Source organism: Lampetra planeri, chromosome 78 (assembly GCF_965212315.1).
Source record: "Lampetra planeri chromosome 78, kcLamPlan1.2.h2, whole genome shotgun sequence".
NCBI classification, from domain to species: domain Eukaryota; kingdom Metazoa; phylum Chordata; class Hyperoartia; order Petromyzontiformes; family Petromyzontidae; genus Lampetra; species Lampetra planeri.
This window is the reverse complement of record NC_136183.1, coordinates 2,638,445-2,661,754: the sequence shown is the minus strand read 5'-3', so window position 1 is coordinate 2,661,754 and position 23,310 is coordinate 2,638,445. Positions and strand designations below refer to the sequence as shown.

General features: G+C 45.9%; 1 pseudogene across 1 annotated transcript; it reads left to right on the top strand.

Annotated features, from left to right (window-relative positions):
- Positions 1-7,116: 7,116 nt before the first annotated feature.
- Positions 7,117-22,207, top strand: LOC144738200 (uncharacterized; annotated as a pseudogene). The gene is made up of 2 exons (XR_013589170.1): positions 7,117-8,573; positions 20,538-22,207. The product of XR_013589170.1 is annotated as an uncharacterized LOC144738200 (transcript).
- The last annotated feature ends 1,103 nt before the right edge of the window (positions 22,208-23,310 follow it).

The window sequence follows — 23,310 nt, the reverse complement described above, 5'->3', positions numbered from 1 at the left end:
CCTTTTGATTATTTTGAATCATAATTGAAAGAAAACCTGTCTGATTCTGGATGTACATGCAACATTTTGTGTATTAATGTCAAACATGGAATATGTGATGTCCGGACAAAGTATCTGTTTTGGTGGTAACCTGTACAAAAACTCACGTGAGAGCTGTTATTTTTGTGATACGGGTCAAAGGGTATTTTTGTGAATCAGGACGCATCTGACTGGGGCAACTCATTGTCTCTGAAATCGGGAGCATAGTCGGATCATTCATCAGTTAAGGTATGCCACTTAAAAGTTACGTATAGGAGATACATTCTCCACGAGAACACTAATTATCATTTTGTACTACGTATATAAATTTTATCGAACTGAGACTTGAAATGGACCTTGCTGATGAACATCAGTTGAAGCAAAGCCCGACTGTTGAGACATTGTACACCAAAACCAGTCCACAGGTGGCCTGTACTGAACACATGCATTCCTAAAAGGCAGTGTTATTTATAGTTTGTGTAAAACATTTGAAGGCATCGCGGATTTTTGTTACAGATTTGTATTCTATTATTTGGTTCTTTCGGTTAAGTCACGTCTAAAGATAAAATAATAAATTAAATTAAATAATAGAATACGACGTTTCGATTGCAACACAAGCAATCATCATCAGGTATAATGAAATAGCGACATAATATCTAACCAGAAAACTATAGACAGACATATTAGCAGACAGATATCACAAGATACATACATAGCGAGAGCAACACAGTTGACAGAGAGGGGTGATCGTCTCTGTGGGGTGGCCTTAAATAGACAGAGGGGGGGGGGCGGAGGCAGAGAGAGGGAGCGGGGTTAGAAATATTCTATTCCGGACAAAGTATTCTATTATTTAATTTAATTTATTATTTTATCTTTAGACGTGACTTAACCGAAAGAACCAAATAATAATTCCTGCAGTCACGAAAGTTCTAAAATTAAGATTTGTATTCTAGCCTAGGTTTTTATTGAATTTTTACTTCCATTTAAATGAAACTTTCTGTATGTGTCCATTGATATCCCACCTTGTTTACCACATGTTTACTTAAATATGTAGACGCTTCCTCTGAAGACATCACCTCAAATTAACGAGTGGGTTACGTCAGGGCCTCCTCCTCTCTCTGACTTGTGATGTCACCAAGAGCAGAACTCGCCTCCATGGAATCTAACTACTGCACTGTCTTGGAATGCATTTACACAGTAATCAAATCTTCATAACTGCCAGGGAACACACATTAAAAACCACTTAAAGTACACTTGGAAGGCCTTTTGAATTGTCTTGAAACTAAAACACGCGTAAGGAGGTGTACAAGGAGCAGAGTCTGAGATTGACGTGTGAAATTTGAAGTTCCATAAACCCATCTTTTGTGATTCAAGGACCCAATAAAGATGGCAGCTGGGAAACGTCACCATTCGTGAAGGTGACCTGTGAAGGCTCTAGGGTTTGACTTCCAGGTCGCTAATGGAGCCAGAGACTAATCACATCCATTTGTGGATGTGGAGGTTTGGGAGGACTTTTCGTACAATGTCGAGTAGAAGCAGACAGCATGTGTGACCATTAGTGTTGGGTTTACCTGTAACCAAAATAACGAGACACGGTTTCCCAATGTTTATTTCAATTGTTTATTTTTTTGTTGATTTGGAATACAGTACTTATTTCAATTGTGATGTAAATTTTAGTTGACGTTTACCTAACGCCATTACTTGGGTAAGGCTTAAGTATTGAATATCGCGTTTTTAGCAGACTCGCAGAACTTTCCAAGAACGTAACCTCCGATATTCAAGGGGCGGCTCTATTTTCTGTCGATCGAGTACAGCAGAGTAGTACGGATTTTCACCAGAAACTAGATCTCTGCTTTCTTGATGTAATTAAGGCCTATGGTACCATAAAGAGGCTTGATGCTTTGGATTCCTTGATTTCGATGTCTTTGCTCACATACTAGGGTTTCCAGGCATATGTATGACCATTAGCCCTCTCATTGTGTGCCTTAACAGCCCGTGTGATGAATTGGGGAATCTTTTTTACTATATCATGAATATATGAAAAAGTATAGACGTGTAATGCATGTGTGACTGTGTATTTTGCACTTCCTCTGCAGAATTGGTCTGATGGAGGAAAGGCACTCAGCGCAGCTCGGTACAAGGAAACAGCACGGATTGTACTGGAAATTTGACACAGCACCAGGGAACTCACACAGGAGAGAACCCCTTCATGTGCACTGTGTGTGAGAAGAAATTAGCATGTTTATCAGTTCTTCAGAGCCACCAGAGAACACACCGAAAAATTGCCCTTCAAGTGCAGTGTGTGTGGCAAAGCATTTTCAGTTTCATCTGCTCTTAATAAACACCAGAGAACACACACAGGAGAGAAACCCTTCAAGTGCAATCTTAGACGTGGTTTAGTTGTAATTTATTGAAGGTGGAGGGGTTACCAGCCCCTCACATCCATCCAGAGCCCCCATTTAGCTGATGTGGTAGCTACGAATGCCCCGAGGGGAAAGGCTAATCGGAATTGGCCCTCCCCCCACAGCACTGTCCACAGTAACAAGAACAACAACCGCCATTCGCCACTAAGTGGCGGTGACGTCACCATGGCGTTTGTGCCAGGCCATGTGCACGGGATAGACCCAGGTGCCATGGGTCGACTGACTCCGTTGACTGGCCAATGCACCACCTGTACCCCCGACTGTGCAACACACAGTGTACACGCGCACACACACACAGTGTGTAAACATACACATTGCATACAGTGTACACACACAATAATGTTCACGTTGGTGTTGAGCTCACGCACCCAAGGGGTCTCTGTTCAAGAGAGGCAACAATATAAATGTAATCTAAATAAACTTAAACTCTAACCCTGATCTCGTTCTCTGACGTCACCACTGTTTTAACTTGGCGTGAGACGCCGGGGAGAGCTGTTCCCTGCTAGTGACGTCATGTCACCAAGGTATTTAACACCCCCCCTCACTAAGGAAAGCTGGCTCGGGTGTGTGGACCAATCAACTTCAAGGACAGTGCATATATTATCAGAGTTATGTTTTTTGTTTGCATTATGACTGCAGGTATTGTGGTCTATGCAAAAAGGTGTCAATTTTGTTGCCCGATAAAAGGGTTAAAATAACAATTATATTTTTTACTGGCAAATGGTGTAAACTATTTTTATATTACCAACCAAGGCTCACAGAGCTGTTAGATCTTTTGTCAGAAGCCACTTGGCCATAGATTATAGATAAACGAAATTGCTTTTCACGTGGAAGATTATAGCAGCCAAATAATCTAAATGCATGTTACTAAATGTGGAGGGAAAAAATCGAAGGACCCTAAGAAAAACAAATACTGTGAGTGAGTGTACTCATTTGTGTTAGTGTACTCCGCAAGCGTACTCTACGTGTGTGAGTGCACTCTGCGTGTGTGAGATTACCGTGTGTGCGAGTGTACTTCGTGTGTTAGAATACTCTGTGTCAGTGTACCCCGTGTGTGTTGTGTGGGGAGCGGCCGTGTTGCGCGGTGACGTCACCCTCAGAGTCGGTGCCTCCCCCTCTGTCTGGCGGGTGACGTCACCAAGAGCAGACCGGAGAGAGTAGTTGGGGAAAGCAGCTGAGAGGTGCGCTTGGGGCGAGTGCTTGAGAGTGAGTCACACGTGTAGAGTGTACAGGGAGAGGGAGTCAGTGTGTTCATTGTAATGTGTGTGTGTGATGTATTGTGCTGTGGTGGCGAGATGTTAACTACCTCACATGGTATGAAGAATGTCGTGGGTTCGAGTCCAACGCTGACACATTAATAATTGGAGTTTACATTTTTTTCTCTCTCCCTGTAGTGGCATTGATTTTTCTCCACATTTAGAAACATGCATTTTGAGAATTTTGCTGCAAAACATTTCCATATTATAAGCCACTAAGTTGAGCTATCATTTGTGTCCAGGTCGATTCTGAAAAAGAGCTATGCAGCTCAGATGGCTTCACCTGGTAAAATAAAAATAGTGTACTGTGTTTGAGGGTTTTCCAATTTAATTTCTTATTCAGCAGTTAAAGATTATGTTTCAGGAGGGTCCTGCATTGGACTGTTTGACCACCACCAAATATATTTTGAGTTTAGGTTTTGGAGAAAAACGGAAAACCCAGTGGAATGCCGACGGTGACGGCCGACGCCAGGATAGCGGCCACGGGCTCAAAGCGGGGGCAACCTGGCTTTTGTCCTAAGAAAGGAATCCGCTCCCCGCTGCCCTCCACGGTGGCACATCGCCGGCAGGGCTGCAGGCTGAGCCCCAACTTTTTCAGGAGTTCGGTACCTGTAATACACTCGTGGCATAATACGCTCGACACGTATAACTCGTGGTTACACACCTGGTGTCCGAGGCGACCCTTAAGGGTGACCCTCCCCAGCAGTCCCATCCCACTTCCACTTGCAGTGTGCAGCGCACGATCCGGGGCCTGTAGGCGGCCCACTTCAACCCTGACCACGCTGCAGTGTGTTGCACTCACGAGTGACGTTACCGCCCCCCGTGTTCAGCAGAATCTGGGTACGCCACCTGTTCACCTGCCCTTCCACAAGCGACGTGGCCCCCATTATTCCTGCCACCAGCTCCCGCAGCCAGTCACCCGCAGTCGCCGCATTCTGGGGTGTTGTTGTCGGCATCTGTGTGGGGGTCACTCGCTCACCATTATCATGACAGTTTATTTGTGTTGGGACCACGTCGATTGCACCCCTCTGTGGTCCCCTCTTTAGGGAGGCCTTGGTGTTTAACCCTGGTGCTTCTCTCGCGCGGGCGGTCTGGGGACTGTCTCTCACGAGATGCATAGATAGCACGCACGGGGAAGGGCGGTGGCTCCATAAAAGGCCCCTTGCCTACTTCCCCTTACCCCCCCAAGTGTGCATTTGTTCGAGTTCTGCCTCTTATTGAGATACTCGCCTGGTTAGCCCCCCGACCATGGAGCGCAGCGCAGCCCTCCCACCTCGGACTGGACTATCTCAGCTGTGGACTGCAGCTTGGTCACAGTCAGGTGTACTTGGGTCACCTCCCCGTATACTTGGGTTACCTCCTCGCGTATTTGGGTCGCATGGCCTGCGATATCTCCTATGCCAGTCTGTATCCCTGCCACCCATCCTGGGGTTGTCTCACGGGGTCCCAGAGGCTCCCTCGTCCCCCCCCCCCCTCACCTCCTCCTCTGGAAGAAGACTTACAATGGTGCTATCCCGTCCGAGCCGTCGGAATTCCACACGCTCGCGAGCAAATCTCTCACACACACACACGTGCGCGTGCTCGGCAAGGGTGTTAAATGGGGGATATGGACAGTTCGCATCTGGCTGACACCCCGTTGTGCTTGTCAGATACTGCTAATTTAGTTTATTGGGAATACAGTACAGTACTTATTTCAATTGTGATGTATATTTTATATGCCGTTTACCTAACCCCATTATTTAGGTAAGGCTTAAATATTAAATATCGGCACTTTCCAAGAATGTAACCTCCGTGCTATTCAAGGGGCTGCTGTATTTTCTGTCCATCAACTATAGCACAGGAGTACGGATTTTCAGCAGCAACTAGATCTCTGCTTTCTTGGTGTAATTACGGCCTATAGTACCATAAAGAAGCTTGGGGTTTTGGATTGTTTTTTTGTTTTCGATGTCTCTGCCTCTGCTCACATTCGATGAGGATTTTTATGATTTTAGGCAGGCCCATCTAAAGCTGTGTGACCAGGAGTCAGGGCCCTTTCCTGTTCAATTTGGCTTGTGGCCGAAATTCCCTCTGGCCTCATGCATTACATTACGTAGCATTTTCAAATAATGATGTGTTTTGAGAAGCTCACAATGGCCCTATAAAAAAAGTTGCATTTCATAGAGTAATTATGATACGCTAATCGGTGCCTGGTTATAGTCAAGGGATTATCCCCTGCTGGTCAACCATGTTACGCATGTTGATGATCTGGTCATGGCTACTCAATGATTGAGTTGGAGAATCGTGTTCTGTACTTGGAGAATTCCATGACGAAATGGGGCCTTGCATATGTTCTACAAAAAGATCACCTCCCTGGGAAAATCTTGACTTAAAGTTTTCGTAACTGCAGGAATTAATATTCTTTGGGTCTTTCGGTTAAGTGACGTGACTTAACCGAATGACCCAATGAACACCTCCCTGGGAATTTAATGTCATACAACACTGCACCTACTCAGCTCTCCATGAATAATCAGGTCGTTCTACACGTGGTGGAGGAGCTCCTATACCTGGTTAATGTGTTCACGACCAGCTTTGGTTTGGCATCCAAAGTCTCACTTCAAATTGGTCTAGCAGCATTATTTCATTAGGCTCTGTAACACTATGTGGAAGCTGCCTGGACTTTTTTACATACAATGCTGTGAGTGTCCATCGCCAAGGTCTAGTCCATTGCAAAGGTCTCCTAAAAAAAACAGGCAATAGTCTACATCATAGACTGCCAATACACTCACCGAGGTTAAGAACCAGGCTACAGTCTACATTATAGACTGCCAGTACGCTCACCAAGGCTAAGAACCAGGCTACAGTCTACATTAGTCGTTTTTTTTTTATTCTATTCACTTTATTTGTTTTATTATTTTCTATCTACGTGACTTTACCGAAATAACCAAAGAATATGAATTCCCGCTGTCACTAAAGTTTTAAGTCAAGATTTTCCCAGGGAGGTGATCTTTTTGTAGAACATATGCAAGGCCCCATTTCGTTATGGAATTCAACAGGTACAGAACAAGATTTTATAAGAATGTAAATGGTCAGGAAATTAACACTGCACATATGCAGCTGAAGTTATATCTGTTCATCCTCGCATTCAAGCTCATTTGAGCCTGGCTTCACACCTCTAAGTTGCAAATGAACATTAATGTATACATTTCTGCATAATGCAAATAATATTCTTTTCAACAGCCTTTGCTATGTTAGCTAATTTTTCTTAAATAAATATTCCTGTCGTAGCTAGACAACCAAAATTGTGTGCTTGGAGTTTTTGGTAAACATTCATTTTGAAGACACTAGGGTGTCCAGGCATATTTATGACCATTTGCCCTCTCATTGTGTGCCTTAACAGCCCTTGTGATGGATTGGGGAATCTCTTTCACTATATGATGAAAATATGAATATGTATAGATGTGTAAGTCATGTGTGACTGTGTTTATATGCATTCCTCTGTGCCTCAATACTCACATAGATGGTGTGGACATGCTTTTCTGTCTGCAGCTGACCCTCGCTCTGCAGAATTGGCCTGATGGAGCAAAGGCACTCAGCGCAGCTCAGTACAAGAAGGAAACAATGCGACCAGCATGTAAACATCACGGATCGTACTGGAAAATTGACACAGCACCAGAGAACACACACAGGAGAGATGCCCTTCAAGTGCAGTGTGTGTGAGAAGGCATTTTCAGATGCATCTTCTCTTAAACAACACCAGAAAACACACACAGGAGAGAAACCTTTCAAGTGCACTGTGTGTGAGAAGGCGTTTGCAAAGTCATCAAATCTTTAGACTCACCAGAGAACACACACAGGAGATAAGGCCTTCAAGTGCAGTGTGTGTGGGAAGGCATTTTTTGATTCATCTACTCTTAAACAACACCAGAGAACACACACAGGAAAGAAACCTTTCAAGTGCACTGTGTGTGAGAAGGCATTTGCACGGTCACCACATCTTCAAAGACACCAGAGAGCACACACAGGAGAGAAACATTTCAAGTGCACTGTGTGTGGGAAGGCGTTTGCACAGTCATCACATCTTCAAAGACACCAGAGAACACACACAGGAGAGAAACCCTTCAAGTGCACTGTGTGTGAGAAGGCATTTTCATGGTCATCATATCTTCAGACCCACCAGAGAACACACACAGTAGACAAACCCTGCAAGTGCAGTGTGTGTGGGAAGGCATTTTTTAATTCATCTACTCTTAAACAACACCAGAGAACACACACAGGAGAGATGCCCTTCAAGTGCAGTGTGTGTGGGAAGGCATTGTTTTATTCATCTACTCTTAAACAACACCAGAGAACACACACAGGAGAGATGCCCTTCAAGTGCAGTGTGTGTGAGAAGGCATTTTCAGATTCATCCACTCTTAAACAACACCAGAGAACACACACAGGAGATAAACCTTTTAAGTGCACTCTGTGTGGGAAGGCGTTTGCAAAGTCATCAAATCTTCAGACCCACCAGATAATACACACAGGAGATCAACCCTTCAAGTGCAGTGTGTGTGGGAAGGCATTTTTGTATTCATCTACTCTTAAACAACACCAGAGAACACACACAGGAGATAACCCTTTTAAATGCACTCTGTGTGGGAAGGCGTATGCAAAGTCATCATATCTTCAGACCCATCAGAGAATACACACAGGAGATAAACCCTTCAAGTGCAGTGTGTGTGGGAAGGTATTTTCAGATTCATCTACTCTTAAACAACACCAGAGAACACACACAGGAAAGAAACCTTTCAAGTGCACTGTGTGTGAGAAGGCGTTTGCAAAGTCATCAATTCTTAAATCACACCAGAGAACACACACAGGAGAGAAACCTTTCAAGTGTACTCTGTGTGGGAAGGTGTTTGCAAAGTCATCAAATCTTGAAAAACACCAGAGAACACACACGCATCAGAAAATCCACAAGAAGTGTAATCTGAAATCAGCTTGTGAAAGTCAAAGTGCTGCAATGACCCCATTGTTCATGAAACAAGAACCAGAAGACAACCCCAGCCTGGACACTTTGAAAGGTTTCAAGGTGAAATATGAAGAGGCGAAGGTGAAATGTGAAGAAGTAACAGTGAAGAGCGTAGAAGTGAAGGTTAAATTTGAAGATGATTCAACTCCAAAATGGGACCTTCACATAGATGGAGGCAGTGTGAAGCAGGAACTAAATTCTGACTGAGGCAAAACGCGGCAACTCCCAGGAGTATGTGGATGTGGAGGTGTGGGTGGACTTCTTAGACAATACAAAGTCAAATGGAGACCAGGTAGATGTGCAAGCTTCAGACAAATATGCTCCAATGGATGCACCTCTGTCACAGGCCTTTCTAATGAATATAATGTGAAGTTGAACACTCAATTTCTAGGTTCAAACTGCAGTGTAAGAGTGGCCAGTATTTGTGAACCTGTGGGTTGGGGCGATCTCTAACCAGGAGTGACTCAAGTGTTTTGTATCATATCTCATCTTAGACACTCGATGGGTGCCCATAATGGGCATCTGCCCCTGTTTGTCTCAATTTGACCGTTCACTGGCCTGCATGTGTATATGAGTTTGTAAGTCCAGGGCGATGATTGATATGCCAGTCGTATTTGAACCTTGAACCTCTGCAACAAATAGAGAATGTACTACTTGGCTTCCCTCTATGAGAGTGCTGCACATATAGGCCTAATCTCGTCAGATCAACTTCTAAATACGTTGCAACATGACGCAGTACATTTCAGTATAGTAATAAAATGTTGCCAATGTGCCCTTTGATTATTTTGAATCATAATTGAAAGAATACCTGTCTGATTTTGTACGTACATACAACATTTTGTGTATTAATGTCAAACATGGAATATGTGATGTCAGGACAAAGTATCTGTTTTGGTGATAACCTGTACAAAAACTCACGTGAGAGCTCTTATTTTTGTGATACGGGTCAAAGGGTATTTTTATGAATCAGGACGCATCTGACTGGGGCAACTCATTGTCTTTGAAATCGGGAGCATAGTCGGATCATTCATCAGTTAAGGTATGCCACTTACAAGTTACGTATAGGAGATACATTCTCCACAAGAACACGAATTATTATTTTGTATTACGTATACATTTTGTCGAACTGAGACTTGAAATGGACCTTGCCGATGAACATCAGTTGAAGCAAGCCGGACTGTTGAGACATTGTACACCAAAACCAGTCCACAAGTGGCTTGTACTGAACACATGTGTAGTGCCATAAGAGGGGAGGGGCTGCTGGGGGCTCTGGGATCCTAGGCAGATAAGCCCTCGGCGCCAAGCACTAGGATCCCAGGCACCCCAAACAGTTAAGCCCCTTGGCGCCACCAACGGGCGGGCTGTGCGTGCTCTGTGGGATATCTGGGGGCGCACACAACCCCACCCCTCGTTGGGGATGAGGCATAAAAGGGCAGCTCCCTGGCCGATCGGGGCCAGTTGCAGCTCAAGACCCAAGACCAGCCAGCTTAGGACCCTGGACCCCCTCGTCCCTCTTGTCCTTGTAAGGGCCGGGACGCTGTGAGGGCCAGTGGTGGGACTCTGGGACTCCCGGCTCTACGTCCTTGTAAGGGCGAGTTCCGAGGAAGCCAGAGTCCAGACCCGCACCTTGGCTAGGTCGGGTCAATTAGCCTCCCCTAGGATAATTGCAGCCGGAGGACTCCAGAGCGTAGCCAGAGTAGTGTATCTAGGCTGTGTACCTAGGCTGTAGCAGAGTATCAGGACTGTTGGAGTGTTGTAATAAAGAAGATACCTCTACAAGTGTCTCCGGAACCCATTACACATGCATTCCTAAAAGGCCGTGGTATTCATAGTTTGTGTAAAACATTCCTTTGTTTCGTGTAGAAAATGTTCAATGAAAGATGTCTGCCGATCTGTTTTTTTGCAAGGAGGTACTTTAAAGAGGACATTTGAAGGCATCGTGGATTTTTGTTACAGATTTGTATTCTAGCCTAGGTTTTATTGAATTTTAACTTCTATTTAAATAAAACTTTAGATATATCTGTCTGCATTGATATCCCACCTTGTTTACCACATGTTTACTTAAATATGTAGACGCTCCCTCTGAAGACGTCACCTCAAATTAACGAGTGGGTTACGTCAGGGCCTCCCCCTCTCTCTGGCTTGTGATGTCACCAAGAGCAGAACTCGCCTCCACGGAATCTTAACGACTGCACTGTCTTGGAATGCATTTACACAGTAATCAAATCTTCACAACTGCCAGGGAACACACATTAAAAACCACTTAATGTACACTTGGAAGGCCTTTTGAATTGTCTTGAAACTGAAACACGCGTAAGGAGGTCTACAAGGAGCAGAGTCTGAGATTGACCTGTGAAATTTGAAGTTCCATAAGCCCATCTTTTGTGATTCAAGGACCCAATACAAATGGCAGCTGGGAAACGTCACCATTCGTGAAGGTGACCTGTGAAGGCTCTAGGGTTTGACTTCCCGGTCGCTAATGGAGCCCGAGACGAATCACAGCCATTTGTGGATGTGGAGGTTTTGGAGGACTTTTCGGACAAGGTCGAGTAGAAGCAGACAGCATGTGTGACCATTAGTGTTGGGTTGACCTGTAACCAAAAGCACGAGACATGGTTTCCAAATGTTTATTTCAATTGTTTAGTTTTTTGTTGATGTGGAATACAGTACTTATTTCAATTGTGATGTAAATTTTAGTTGACGTTTACCTAACGCCATTACTTGGGTAAGACTTAAGTATTGAATATCGCGTTTTTAGCAGTCTCGCAGAACTTTCCAAGAACGTAACCTCCGATATTCAAGGGGCGGCTCTATTTTCTGTCGATCGAGTACAGCAGAGTAGTACGGATTTTCACCAGAAACTAGATCTCTGCTTTCTTGATGTAATTAAGGCCTATGGTACCATAAAGAGGCTTGATGCTTTGGGTTCCTTGATTTCGATGTCTCTGCCTCTGCTCACATTCGTTGAGGATTTTTATGATTTTGGGCAGGCCCATCTAAAGGTGCGTGACCAGGAGTTGGGGCCATTTCCTGTTCAACTCGGCTTGTGACAGAAATTCACTCTGGCCCATTGCATTAAATTACATAGCATCGTCAATAATTATGTAGTTTGAGAAGCTCACAATGGCCATATAAATAAATTGCATTCGTTACGGTTACAATAATACGCTTATCGATGACTGGTTATAGTTAAGGGATCATTCCCTGCTGGTAAGCCCTGTTGCATCTGCTGATCTGGTAATGGCTACTCAATGAGATGGAGTTAGGGAATCTTGTTCTGATGCCTGGATACTTCCATCATGAAATGCGGCCTTGCATATGTTCCACAAAAATAAATCACCTGCTTGGGAATCCATGTCATACAACACTGCACCTGCTCCGCTCTCCATTAATAGTCAGGCAGTTCTTCAAGTGGCGGATAAGTTCCCATACCTGGCTCATGTGTCGAGCAGCATTATTTTTTTAGACTGTGCAACACTGTGGAAGCTGACTGGACTTTTGCTGCATACAGAGTTGTGAGTCCATCGCCAAGATCAAGTCCATCTGAGACCATCCCTCTCCCTGCCATACTGGCATCACACCCGCCCCTCACCCTTCGTTCTGCAGATGGCGGGCGCACTGGAGGGTGCCACGTAGCCATTTCAGGCTAGGCCAGACCAGGATACGTGGATCACCCGGCCACAAGGTGCTTGTTGGCGAACACAACCCTTGGGCCGGGCCCCAGGGATGATATTGTGATGCCACAGCGGCGACGCCGCTCTGCCGGCGCCACACCCGCGATGCCCACACCACGGAGCGGCCTGGCCGACGCTGCTCTTCCCTCACCACCCCCCACATGAACACACGCACACACCCCCACCTGGAGCCTCGTGGGAAAGTCACCTGGCCTACAGGTTTTCACCCAGGAGCCCTCGTGGGGAACCTTCACGGTTTCCTGGGGCCAGGGGATTGGCCGAGGCTTCCCCGAGATTAAATGGCACTGCGGCGCCATGAATTAACGTGAAATTACACGGTCATGACGAGGCTACTCAGAAACCAGCACGATATCAGGTACGCCTGAGGCCGTTCCACATTAGTCGGACGAACCAGCTGGTTGGGATCGACCTACAGGGGCCATTTCCGCGATCCCGCCGGGGTAACCAGTATATCCTCGTAGCGGTGGAGTACTTCACACGCTATCCCATGGCGGTGGCCATCCCCGGCGGCCCTTGTGGTCGCCCAGGAATTTGTGGAGCACTACGTACTTAAACATGGGATCCCCGAACGAGTCATTACCGACCAAGGTAGTGAGTTCGAGGCAGAGCTGTTTCTGGTGCTGTGCCGGGAGTTCAGAATCCAGAAGGACCGAATCACGGCATACCACCCCCAGGCGAACCGTATGGTGGAGCGTTTGAACCAGACCACCAACCAGCAGGACTGGGACGAACACCTCCCTAATGTCCTGTTCCCCTATGCCACCACAGTACACACGTCGATGGGACAGACCCCGTTCTTAATTATGTTTGGCCGTGAGTTTCTTCTACCCGCAGATTTGCTGTTCGGCGTTCCCCCACCACAACCGGAGCAAGGGAGCCGCCCCGTGGAGCACTTGATGGAGACTCTACGAGGGGCCGTGCCTACCCGCAAGGGGAGGCCGCGCATCGGTGGCAGGAGCAGGGCGCCCGACCCCGTATGGAGCCCCCCTTCTTTTCGGAAGTCTCTAAGGCGTGGCTGCACACCCCTCGCCTCGGGGCGGGACAGGTGGGGAAACTAACGACCTACTGGCGCGGACCCTGGACCGTGGTGCGGCAGATTTCCCCCTGGACGGTGCTGATCCAGGGTGGGGAGAGGGGCCGAAAGATAGTGGTCAACGTCCGCCGATTAAAACTATGGAAGGCAGCCCCGGCGAGGGAGGACCCCGCCATTTGGGTGCCCCGAAATCCTGTTGTCCCCACACCCCTCGTGCTCGGGGGCCTCGCACGCTACATGGGCCCCGCAAGGCCCTGGCCCGGCCGGGTGATGGCGGGGGCGACGGCCCCTAAACCCTTCGGCCTCTGAGTTTGTTCCCCAGCCCACAGGTGCCGAGGGACAAAAGGAGCCACTGGAGTGGAGAAGGAGACCACCGCGGGAACCCCCGAGGACGGAGCCACCACTCCCGAGGCCAGCCATGAAGGCCGGGCGAGTCCCAAGGACCCCGCGGCGCTACCTCGTGGGGGCAGCCCAGGCGAGGTGCTCCAGTCAACCCGGGACGGGGACAGGCACCTCGGGGGGCTATGTGATGCCACAGTGGCGAAGCCGCTCTGCCGGCGCCGCACCCGCGATGCCCACCCCACGGAGCGGCCTGGCCGACGCTGCTCTTCCCACCTGGAGCCTCGCGGGAAAGTCACCTGGCCTACATGTTTTCACCCAGGAGCCCTCCTCGTGGGGAACCTCCACGGTGTCCTGGGGCCAGGGAATTGACCGAGGCTTCCCCGAGGTTAAATGGCACTGTGGCGCCGTGAATTAACGTGAAATTACACGGTCATGACGAGGCTACTCAGCCACCTCGGTTAAGACAAACAACACAGACGGGTTAGCAGGCAGGTAGGGGGCGGAGCCACGAACAGCGGAAAACCACAGAAAGCATCTGATTGAAATGGTGGCTGATTTGTATAGCATATGTTAATGATCCACGTGCAATGTATGTGTATGTAAGACTTTATCTATGTGAGGAGTGGTGGCGCAGTTATATCACTGCATTATGAATTCAACAATTAGAGTTTGATAATCGTCGACAGCAAACATCATTAATAAGTGAAAGTTGAACTTATTATGGACTTCTATGTTGATTGATCCTCAATTAATTACATGGTGAAGTGAGGAAACATTAATACTGAATACTGAGCAGATGAAGGCGGCCAGACATGGTTCTGGACACACCATCACATTTTTACCATGCCAGTGTGTGAGAGTGTCAAGTTTGTATCTGTTGTAAAGTATATTAACTCCATTGAACACGCAGGTTAAATCAAAACAATTGTTTATTTCTGTTTTCTTCGGGAACTTTTTCTAAGAATGAATAAAGTCAAGAAATTAACACAGCACATTTCCAGCTGAAGTTAGATCTGTTCATCAAAGCATTCAAACAATTCTGAGCCTCGCTTCACGCCTCTAAGTTGCGATTTAACATTAATACAAATAGTATTATGTTCAACATCCTTTGCTATGTTTGCTGAATTTTTGTTATAAATATTCTCTTTGTAGCCAGACAGCCAAAATTGTGTGCTTGGAGTTTTGGTTTGACATAAATTTTGAAGATACTAGGGTTTACAGGCATATGTATGACCATTAGCCCTCTCATTGTGTGCCTTAACAGCCCGTGTGATGAATTTGGGAATCTTTTTTACTATATCATGAATATATGAAAAAGTATAGACGTGTAAGTCATGTGTGACTGTGTATATTGCACTTCCTCTGCAGAATTGGTCTGATGGAGGAAAGGCACTCAGCGCAGCTCGGTACAAGGAAACAGCACGGATTGTACTGGAAATTTGACACAGCACCAGGGAACTCACACAGGAGAGAACCCCTTCATGTGCACTGTGTGTGAGAAGAAATTAGCATGTTTATCAGTTCTTCAGAGCCACCAGAGAACACACCGAAAAATTGCCCTTCAAGTGCAGTGCGTGTGGCAAAGCATTTTCAGTTTCATCTGCTCTTAATAAACACCAGAGAACACACACAGGAGAGAAACCCTTCAAGTGCAATCTTAGACGTGGTTTAGTTGTAATATATTGAAGGTGGAGGGCTTACCAGCCCCTCACACCCATCCAGAGCCCCCATTTAGCTGATGTGGTAGCTACGAATGCCCCGAGGGGAAAGGCTAATCGGAATTGGTCCTCCCCCCACAGCACTGTCCACAGTTACAAGAACAACAACCGCCATTCGCCACTAAGTGGCGGTGACGTCACCATGGCGTTTGTGCCAGGCCATGTGCACGGGATAGACCCAGGTGCCATGGGTCTACTGACTCAGTTGACTGGCCAATGCACCACCTGTACCCCCGACTGTGCAACACACAGTGTACACGCACACACACAAGTGTGTACACATACACATTGCATACACAGTGTACACACACACAGTGTACACACACAATAATGTTCACGTTGTTGTTGAGCTCACGCACCCAAGGGGTCTCTGTTCAAGAGAGGCAACAATATAAATGTAATCTAAATAAACTTAAACTCTAACTCTGATCTCGTTCTCTGACGTCACCACTCATTAACTTGGCGTGAGACGCCAGGGAGAGCTGTTCCCTGCTAGTGACGTCATGTCACCAAGGTATTTAACCCCCCAACCCCCCCCTCTACCGCGCTTTTGAGCGTGACGTCACGTCTAGTTGGTCACTGTCGATTTCGGTTCCAGTAAAAATCCTTTTTTGCTAAAAGCCACGCCCAGTCACTGGCGGTTCATTAACATAATTTATTCAGGAATACCGTCGCTAGTTCATTGCAACGGGTTTACCAGCCAAGCCCAATCACCCCACATGGGCCCGGCTTATTAACATAAATTATTCAATTACACCGCTGTTTGTTGGGGGAGGGGATTGTGTGATGAACTCCGCTAGTGACGTCATGTCACCTCCTGCTGCCGCGTGACGTCACGATATATCCGGAAGCTGCTGCACCGCGCGCGCTCACTGAGATCCGAGGTGAGAAGTTCACATCGTGGTTGTTGTTGTCGTTGTGGTTGTTGTTGTCGTGGTTGTTGTTGTTTACCCAGGTAGAGCCTCGCTCCTCTCGTAGGGATATCAATTGAGTAGCAGCGAGTATGGAATCGATGTCCATGTTGGAACATTACAACGCGGGGCCTAGCCATGCGGGGCCTTGCCTCCTGCCCTCGCCTGATTGCATTTGCTTTAATTCTCTGCTTAAGTTTTATTTGTTTTCATCTGGCTCACTACTTTGGAACTTTGTTTCTTTTAAATATTTCGACAGTTTTTTTTTTTTATCTTACCAGGCCAAGCCCACTTCAGCTGCTATACCGCTCTTGTTTTCAGAAGCGACCAGCCCACAACAAAGTGGCTTATCAACGTGTGGAAATGTCTGTCGGTCAAATACTCTAAACGCGTGGTGATGTTGACTCTTAATGTGGAGGGGAAAACCGGAGGAAAATCCACGCGACCACGGGGAGCGAGAGAGACACGCAAACTGCCAATATACAGGAGGGGTCGCGATCGAAACCACCACCTCCTGTAAACCAGGAGAGGCAGTTAACATCTCCCAGCCACCATGGTGCACACTCGAGTACATGACCACAATGAGTCTCAGCACTCTAATTCAGGAGCGTTCTGCCGAGTTGGTTTTGCTGATGCACCCTTTAGACCGATGGACAACTATTTTTATGATAATTATTTTTTTACCCTTTTATCTGGCAACAAAACTGACACCTTTTTTACGAGGAGTCATGTTTGCATAGACCACAATACCTGTAGTGTCATTGATTTTTCTCCACATTTAGAAACATGCATTTTGAGAATTTGGCTGCAAAACATTTCCATATTATAACAAAGTAAGTTGAGCTATCATTTGTGTCCAGGTCGATTCTGAAAAAGAGCTATGCAGCTCAGATGGCCTCACCTGGTAAAATAAAAAAAGTGTACTGTGTTTGAGGGTTTTCCAATTTAACTTCTTATTTAGCAATTAAAGATTATTTTTCAGGAGGGTCTTGCATTGGACTGTTTGACCACCACCAAATATATTTTGAGTTTAGGTTTGGGAGAAAAACGGAAAACCCAGTGGAACACCAATGCTGACGGTGACGGCCGACGCCAGGATAGCGGCCACAGGCTCGAAGCGAGGGCAACCCGGCTCTTGTCCCAAGAAAGGAATCCGCTCCCCGCTGCCCTCCACGGTGGCGCATCGCTGGCGGGGCTGCACGCTGAGCCCCAACTTTCCCAGGAGGTCGGTACCTGCAATACACTCGTGGCATAACACGCTTGACACGTATAACTCCTGGTTACACACCGGGTGTCCGAGGCGACCCTTAAGGGTGACCCTCCCCAGCAGTCCTATCCCACTTCCACTTGCAGTGTGCAGCGCACGATCCGGGGCCTGTCGGCGGCTCACGTCAACCCCGACCACGCTGCAATGTGTTGCACTCACGAGTGACGTTACCGCCCCCCGTGTCCAGCAGAATCCGGGTACGCCGCCTGTTCACCTGCCCTTCCACGAGTGACGTGGCCCCCATTATTCCTGCCACCAGTTCCCGCAGCCAGTCACCCGCAGTCATCTGGCGCACTTTTGGCATCATCTGGTCCAACCCATGTGAGACTAGGCTCTAAGGAAAGCCGTCTCAGGTGTGGACCAATCAACTTCAAGGATAGTGCACATGACTCATTGTAAAAAGGTGTCAGTTTTGTTGCCAGATAGAAGGGTAAAAAACCAATTATCATATTTTTACTGGCAAATGAGGTTCCCATAGTGTGGTAGTTGTTGTTTACCCAGGTAGAGCCTCGATCCTTCTCTGTCTTGTAGGGAAGCCGCTTTGGATTGCACCACTCTTCGATTTCACATTAACATGCTAATTTATTACATTAACATCACTAGCCCCGGCCACTTCTTTATGACCCTTGGGCTACACCCATTAGCAGCAGCGGGGTGTTGGAGTGTGCAGGTGTTACAGGTGTTGAAGGTGAACAGGTAAGCTAAAAATTGTGTGAAAAACATAATAACTTACCCTTGAGTACGCGTGGAATTTTTGATGTGTGTATGTTTCAAAGTGTTGGTGCAATTGGTTCTAAAAAAAACACAAAGTCTGCTTTATTTATATACAGTTATACTCATCTTGGAATGTTTTGTATACGGTTTCTCCACATTTATTTCAGTAATTTAGTTTCTTGGGAATACAGTACAGTACTTATTTAAATTGTGATGTATATTTTATATGCCGTTTACCTAACCGCATTTTTTAGGTAAGGCTTAAATATCGGCATTTTAGCTTTCGCACGGCACTTTCCAAGAATGTAACCTCCGCGCTATTCAAGGGGCTGCTGTATTTTTTGTCCATCAGCTATAGCACAGGAGTACGGATTTTCAGCAGAAACTAGATCTCTGCTTTCTTGGTGTAATTATGGCCTATAGTACCATAAAGAGGCTTGGGGTTTTGGATTATTTTTTTGTTTTCGATATCTCTGCCTCTGCTCACATTCGTTGAGGATTTTAAGATTTTTTTGGCTGGCCCATCTAAAGCTGCGTGACCAGGAGTCGGATCCCTTTCCTGTTCAATTTGGCTTGTGGCCGAAATTGCCTCTGGCCCCATGCATTACATTACATAGCATTTTCAAATAATGATGTATTTTGAGAAGCTCACAATGGGCCTATAAAAAAATGCATTTCATACAGTAACAATGATACGCTAATCGATACCTGGTTATAGTCAAGGGATCGTCCCCTGCTGGTCAACCATGTTACGCATGTTGATGATCTGGTCATGGCTACTCAATGATATTGAGTTGGAGAATCGTGTTCTGTACCTGGAGAATTCCATGACGAAATGGGGTCTTGCATATGTTCTACAAAAAGATCACCTCCCTGGGAAAATCTTGACCAAAAGCTTTCGTAACTGCAGGAATTCATATTCTTTGGGTCTTTCGATTAAGTGACGTGACTTTACCGAAAGACCCAAAGAACACCTCCCTGGGAATTTAATGTCATACAACACTGCACCTGCTCAGCTGACCATACATAATCAGGTCGTTCTACACGTGGTGGAGGAGCTCCTATACCTGGTTAATGTGTTCATGACCAGCTCTGGTCTGGCATCCAAAGTCTCACTTCGAATTAGTCTAGCAGCATTCTTTCATTAGGCTCTGTAACACTATGTGGAAGCTGCCTGGACTTTTTTACATACAAAGCTGTGAGTGTCCATCGCCAAGGTCTAGTCCATTGCAAAGGTCTCGTCAAAAAACAGGCAATTGTCTACATTATAGACTGCCAATAAACTCACCGAGGTTAAGAACCAGGCTACAGTCTACATTAGTCTTTTTTTTCTTCTATTGACTTTATTTGTATTATTATTTTCTATGTACGTGAATTTACCGAAATAACCAAAGAATATGAATTCCCGCTATCACAAAAGTTTTAAGTCAAGATTTTCCCATTGAGGTGATATTTTTGTAGAACATATGCAAGGCCCCATTTCGTCATGGAATTCAACAGGTACAGAACAAGATTTTATAAGAATGGATACAGTCAGGAAATTAACACTGCACATATGCAGCTGAAGTTAGATCTGTTCATCCTCGCATTCAAGCTCATCTGAGCCTGGCTTCACACCTCTAAGTTGCAAATGAACATTAATTTATACATTTCTGCATAATACAAATAATATTCTTTTCAACAGCCTTTCCTATGTTAGCTAATTTTTCTTAAATAAATATTCCTGTCGTAGCTAGACAACCGAAATTGTGTGCTTGGAGTTTTTGGTAAACATTCATTTTGAAAACACTAGGGTGTCCAGGCATGTTTATGCCCATTTGCCCTCTCATTGTGTGCCTTAACAGCCCGTGTGATGAATTGGGGAATCTCTTTCACTATATCATGAAAATATGAATATGTATAGACGTGTAAGTCATGTGTGACTGTGTATATATGCATTCCTCTTTGCCTCATACTCACATAGATGGTGTGGATATGTTTTTCTGTCTGCAGCTCACGCTTGTTCTGCAGAATTGGCCTGATGGAGCAAAGGCACTCAGCGCAGCTCGGTACAAGAAGGAAACAATGCGACCAGAATGCAAACACCATGGATCGTACTGGAAACTTGACACAGCACCAGAAAACACACAAAGGGGAGATACCCTTCAAGTTCAGTGTGTGTGAGAAGGCATTTTCAGATTCATCTACTCTTAAACAACACCAGAGAACACACACAGGAGAGAAACCTTTCAAGTGCACTGTGTGTGGGAAGGCGTTTGCAAAGTCATCAACTCTTCAGACCCACCAGAGAACACACACAGGATATAAACCCTTCATTTGCAGTGTGTGTGGGAAGGCATTTTCAGATTCATCTACTCTTAAAAATCACCAGAGAACACACACAGGAGAGAAACCTTTTAAGTGCACTATGTGTGGGAAGGCGTTTGCACAGTCATCAAATCTTCAGACCCACCAGAGAACACACACAGGAGAGAAACCTTTCAAGTGCAGTGTGTGTGGGAAGTCATTTGCACAGTCACCACATCTTCAAAGACACCAGAGAACACACACGGGAGAGAAACCCTTCAAGTGCAGTTTGTGTGATAAGGCATTTCCAGGTTCATCTACTCTTAAAAATCACCATAGAACACACACAGGAGAGAAACCCTTCAAGTGCAGTGTGTGTGGGAAAGAATTTTCAGATTCATCTACTCTTAAACAACACCAGAGAACACACACAGGAGAGAAACCCTTCAAGTGCACTCGGTGTGGGAAGGCGTTTGCACAGTCATCAATTCTTCACACCCACCAGAAAACACACACAAGAGAGAAACCCTTCAAGTGCAGTGTTTGTGGGAAAGCGTTTGCACAGTCATCAAATCTTAAAAAACACCAGAGAACACACAAGCATCAGAAAAACCACAAGAAGTGTATTCTGAAATCAGCTTGTGAAAGCCAAAGTGCTGCAATGACCCCATTGTTCATGAAACAAGAAGACAATCCCAGCCTGGACACTTTGAAAGGTATCAAGGTGAAATATGAAGAGGCGAAGGTGAAATGTGAAGAAGTAACAGTGAGGAGCGTAGAAGTGAAGGTTAAATTTGAAGATGATTCAACTCCAAAATTGGACCTTCACATAGATGGAGGCAGTGTGAAGCAGGAACTAAATTCTGACTGTGTGGCAGAGCGAGGCAACTCCCAGGAGTTTGTGGATGTGGAGGTGTGGGTGGGCTTCTTAGACAATACAACGTCAAATGGAGACCAGGTAGATGTGCAAGCTTCAGACAATTAAGCTCCAATGGATGCACCTTTGTCACAGGCCTTTCTAATGAATATAATGTGAAGTTGAACACTCAATTTCTAGGTTCAAACTGCAGTGTAAGAGTGGCCAGTATTTGTGGATCTGTGGGTTGGGTCGTTCTCGAATCCGGAGCGACTCATGTGTTTTCTAACATGTCATCTTAAACACTCGAAGGGTGCCCATAATGGGCATCTGCCCCTGTGTGCCACAAGGTGACCGTTTACTGGCCTGTATGTGGATATGAGTTTGTAAGTCTGGGACGATGATTGATATGCCAGTCGGATTTGAACCTTGAACCTCTGCAACAAATAGAGAATGTACTACTACTTGGCTTCCCTCTATAAGAATGCTGCACATATAGGCCTAATCTTGTCAGAGATCAACTTATAAATACGTTGTAATGTGATGCAGTACATTTCATTATAGTAATAACATGTTGCCAATGTGCCTTTTGATTATTTTGAATCATAATTGAAAGAATGCTTGTCTGTTTCTGTACGTACATGCAACATTTTGTGTATTAATGTCAAACATGGAATATGTGATGTCAGGACAAAGTGTCTGTTTTGGTGGTAACCTTTACAAAAGCTCACGTGAGAGCTGTTATTTTTGTGATGCGGGTCAAAGGGTATTTTTGTGAATCAGGAAGCATCTGACTGGTGCAACTCATTGTCTTTGAAATCGGAAGCATGGATCATTCATCTAACCTATAAGACTAATTTTTCGTCTGTCTCTGTCCGTCCGTCCGTCTGCGTACGCTCGCGGGGGATATGGCTCACGGACCGTGGGGTTTGTCGAGACGTTTTTTTTGCCGGGAGGCACGCCCCGAGCCCCACGGTGGGAATAGGCATTTCCGTTTTTCGTCCCTAAACTTTAAAGCGATTTAATTATCGATTTAGTGCGATTTCTCTTAATTTATTTATTTAGCACGCCGTTGCGCATGCGCGAGACGCTGACCGAGGGTTGCCCCTGGCAACGGGCAGCGCGCCGTCACTGCAGGGTGGACGCCATTTCTCACTCGCGTTAAAAATATGCGCACACATTTACACGCGACGCTGAGGTAAATACATCAAAGTTTCACGTCCTCTTCTCCTCCCACCCCAATGTGTGCAATTACTATTATAGGGTCGGTAGATGATAAAATTATAGAGATTAGACTTATTCTAGTGCGGGGGGAGGGGGGGTAGCGGCCCAGCCCCCAGCCTCGCCCGACTGGGCAATCTAGGCGAGGCCGAAGGCTCTGCACGGGACTAGGCCTCGACACCCCACACTTGTTAGAGTCGATATACCCAGCGTTGCCCGGGGGAAAAATACATTTAAAAACTTCTGAAAACTTTAAAACATAACAGAGCAATGAAAATAAAACTCAGTAAATTAAAATAAACCCGAGCGCGCCAAGAATCGATTCTTTAAATATAGACTGTACAAATAGTTATTAAGCTGGGTGAGTGTACTGGCAGTCAGGAATGTAGACTATAGCCTGGTTATTAAGCAAAGTGAGTGTACTGGCAGTCTATAATGCAGACTGTCGCCTGGTTATTAAGCTGGGTGAGTGTACTGGCAGTCTATAATGCAGACTGTAGCCTGGTTATTAAGTAAAGTAGCAGGTACCACCACAGTCAGTATGCACTGCTGTAATCATAGCAGGTGCCACCACAGT